This window comes from Orycteropus afer, unplaced genomic scaffold, assembly GCF_000298275.1.
Source record: "Orycteropus afer afer isolate SDZICR_OR568_19922 unplaced genomic scaffold, OryAfe1.0 scaffold00107, whole genome shotgun sequence".
In the NCBI taxonomy this organism is placed as follows: domain Eukaryota; kingdom Metazoa; phylum Chordata; class Mammalia; order Tubulidentata; family Orycteropodidae; genus Orycteropus; species Orycteropus afer.
In genome coordinates, this window is record NW_006921694.1 from 6,088,956 (window position 1) to 6,093,417 (window position 4,462).

The following is a 4,462-nucleotide window of genomic DNA, read 5'->3' on the forward strand; positions in this document are numbered from 1 at the left end:
ATACATCAACCACCAAAGCCATAGACAAGGAAATTGAAGATTTTTACCAACTTCTGCAGTCTGAAATTGACCAAACATGCAATCAAGATGTGTTAATTATCACTGGTGATTGGAATGCAAAAGTTGGAAATGAAGACTTGCCGATAGTTGGAAAATATGGCTTGGTAACAGAAATAATGTTAGAGATTGCATGATAGAACTCTGCAAGACCACTGACTCATTCATTGCAAATATCTTTTTTCAACAACATAAATGGCAGCTGTACATATGGATTTCTCCAGATGGAGTACACAGGAATCAGATCGAATACATCTGTGGGAAGAGGAGATGGAGAAGCTCAATATCTTCAGCCAAAACAAGGCCAGGAGCTGCCTGGAACAGACCATCAACTGCTCATGTGCAAGTTCTTTGAACTTTGAGGACAATTAAATCAAGTTCACAAGAGCCAAAATATTAACTTGCTTATGTTCTTGTTGTTAAGTGTCATCAAGTCATCTCTTGACTCATAACCTTATGCACAGCAGAATGAAACACTGCCTTGTCCTGTGCCAGCCTCCTGATCCTTGCTATACCTGAGCCCATTGCTGCAGCCACTGTGTCAATCCATCTCATTGAGGGCCTTCCGTTTCTTGTTCACCCTCCACTTTACCAAGCATGAAATCCTTCTCCAGGGAATGGTTCCTCCTAATAACATGATCAAAGTAGGTGAGACAAAGTCTGGCCACTCTCGCTTCCAAGGAGCATTCCTACTACACTTCTTTCAAAACAGATGTTAGTCCTTTTAGCAGTACTTGGTACTCTTAGCATTCTTCTCCAACACCAGAACTCGAAAGCATCAACTCTTCTTCAGTTCATAATGTTTTCACTGGCCAATTCTTTGAGAAGTGGATGGCTTCTTCTTTCTTTCGAGTCTGTCTTAGTCTGGAAGCTCTGTTGAAACCTATCCACCATGGGTAAGCCTTCAGGCATTTTGCAACACTGGTGGCATAGCCTCCAGCCTCACAGGCCACCACAGGATGACAAACTGACAGAGAAGTTCATCTCCCTTAGTTTTTCCTAACTTCTCTGCTCACTTCCCCACCTATCTGGGGCCTGGCCTTAAATAAAGCTGCCCTAGAAGCCCCGAGCCATGCACCCACCTACCTGTCCGGGGCCCAACCTTGATTAAATCCCTCCTGAATTTAGAGACCATCTGAAGAATAGATTTGATGAATTGAATACCAGTGACCAGAAAGCAGAGGAATTGTGGGATGACATCAAGAACATCATCCATGAAGAAAGCAAAAGGTCATTAAAAAGAGAGGAAAGGAAGAAAAGACCAACATGGATGTCAAAAGAGACTCTGAAATTTGCTCTTGAACAGAGAGTAGCTAAAGCAAATGGAAGAACTGACAAGATAAAAGAGCTGAACAGAAGATTTCAAAGAGCAGCTCGAGAAGACAAAGCCAATTACTATAATGAAATGTGCAAAGACCTGGACTTAGAAAACCAAAAGGGAAGAATACCCTTGGCATTTCTCAAGCTGAAAGAACTGAAAACAACTTTCAAGCCTCGAGTTGCTATATTGAAAGATTCTGTGGGCAAAACATTGACTGATGCAAGAAGCATCAAAAGAAGATGGAAAGAACACACAGAGTCACTGTACCAAAAAAAATTGGTAGATATTCATTCATTTCAGGAAGTGGCATATGATCAAGAACCAGTGGTACTGAAAGAAGAAGTTGAAGCAGCACTGAGGGAATTGGTAAAGAACAAGTCTTCAGGAATTAACAGAATACCCATTGAGATGTTTCAACAAACAGATGCTGTCCTGGAAGCACTCACTCGGTTATGCCAAGAAATTTGGAAGACAGCTACCTGGCCAACTGACTGGAAGAGATCCATATTTGTATCTATTCCAAAGAGAGGTGATCCAACAGAATGTGGAAATTATACAAAAAATATAATTAATATCACATGCAAGTAAAATCTTCCTGAAGATAATTCAAGGTTGCAGCAGAATATTGACAGGGAACTTCCAAAAATGCAAGATGCATTCAGAAGAGGTTGTAGAACAAGGGATATCATTGTTGATGTCAGATGGATCTTGGCTGAAAGCACAAAATACCAGAAAGAGGTTTACTTGTGTTTTATTGACCATGCAAAACCATTCAATTGTGTGGCTCACAAAAAATTATGGATAACATTGAGAAGAACAGGAATTCCAGAACACTTAATTGCGCTCATAAGGAACCTGTACATAGACCAGGAGGCTGTCATTTGAACAAAAGAAGGAGATACTGCACAGTTTAAAATTAGGAAAGGAATGCAATAGGGTTGCATCCTTTCACCATACTTGTTAAATCTGTATGCTGAACAAATAATCTGAGAAGCTGGACTATATGAAGAAGTATGTGGCGTCACAATTGGATGAAGAGTTATTACCAACCTGCGATATGCAGACGACACAACTTTGCTTGCTGAAAGTGAAGGTGACTTGAAGCACTTGCTGATGAAGATTAAAGACTACAGCCTGCAGTATGGATTACATCTCAACACAAGGAAAATGAAAATCCTCACAATTGGGCCAATAAGCAGCATCATGATATATGGAGAAAAGATTGAAGTTGTCAAAGATTTCGTATTACTTGGTTCCTAAATCAACACTAATCAAAGAAGCAGTCAAGACATAAGACAACGTATTGCACTGAAAAAATCTGCTGCAAAAGAACTCTTTCAAGTGCTGACGAGCAAAGATGTCTCCTTGAAGACTAAGGTATGCCTAACCCAAGCCACGTTATTTTCAATCATCTCATATGCATGTAAGAGCTGAACAGTGAATAAGGAAGACCAGGAAGACCAAAGTAGAGTTGATGGTTTTGAGTTGTGGTGTTGACAAAGAACACTGGAAGTATCACGGAATGCCAAAAGAACTAACAAATCTGTCCTGGAGGAAGTGCAGCTGGAATGCTCCTTGGAACTGAGAATGGCCAGATTTTGTTTGACCTACTTTGGTCATGTTATCAGAAAGGACCATTCTCTGGAGAAGGATATCATGCTTGGTAAAGAGGGTGGTCAACAAAAAAGGGGAAGGCCCTCAGTGAGATGGATTGATACAGTGGCTGCAATGATGGGCTCAGGTATAGCAAGTATTGTGAGGCTGGCACAGGACCGGGCAGTGTTTTGTTCTGTTGTACATAGGGTCATTGTGAGTCAGAACCAACTCAACAGCGTCTAACAACAAGAAGAAGAACAGTTTTATTTGCTGTTGGATTAATGCAGTATCACTACAGAAGTAGATTGCCCAATATTCCTTCCGAGGAGTGGCTGGTGGGTTTGAACCGCTAGCCTTCTGGTTAGCAGTCAAATGCCTTAGGCACTATGCCTCCAGAGCTTGCTAGAAATTTGGTGGAAAAAAAAAAAAAAATTCACTGCCATTGAGTTGGATCGAACTCATAGCGACCCTTCCTTGGGTTTCCAAGGCAGTATCTCTACGGAAGTAGATTGCCCAGTCTTCCTTCCAAGGAGTGCTGGTGGGTTTGAACCACCAGCTTTCTGGTTAGCAGTCAACTGCCTTAGGCACTACACCACCAGAACTCCCCATAAATTTGATAAGGTCCCACAAATAGTTATTAATTTTTTTAATTTTTCATAATTTGTATTTTATTTTTGGTGAAAATATATACAACAAAGCATAAAAACTCAGTAAACAATTTCTATAGGTACAGTTCAATGATACTGGTTACATTTCCTTTTGTGCCACCATCACCATCTGTCTTTGTTCTCTAGGGCTGCTATAACAGAAATACCACAAAAGGACAGCTTTAACAAACAGGAATTTATTCTCTTACAGTTTAGAAGGCTAGAATTCCAAATTCAGAGTGCTGGCTCTGGGGATTGGGTGAAGGCCCCTCAACTGGGCATCAGCTCTGCCTCTATTTCCAGGCCCACTGGAGCTGAAAGCTTCTCCTAACTCAGGCTGCTGCCAGCTAGTGAGGCTGATGAACCCAAAATTGGCAAGTGAAACAGCACAATCCCAAGATCAGCAGGCAACACAGCAGGCCACTGGCTCAAGTTCAGGAACAATCTCAAGATCAGTAGACAACACAGAAGGACAAGTTGACACACAACCTTAACTATCACACTATCTCTACCCATATTGTTTTACTACCGTTGAGGTTGACTCAGTGTCATCTAAACTTCTCATGTATGGTTTAGAGTTACTATTGTCAGTTTGATCTCATATAGATAATTCTTTAAAACAGCTCAAAGCTCAAGGCAAACATTTTTTACTATTGCTTGAAGATGACTTTAGGGGATAGTTTTGGTACAAGGTTTAAAGATTATCTCAGGACAATAGATTTGGGGACTTCCTCCAGTCTCTATGAGTCTAGTAATTGTAGATTCTATATTTAGCAAAACCTTTTAGAAATTTCAAACTACAGCCTAATTTTTTTAAATTTTAACTGTAATTTGGGTGAAA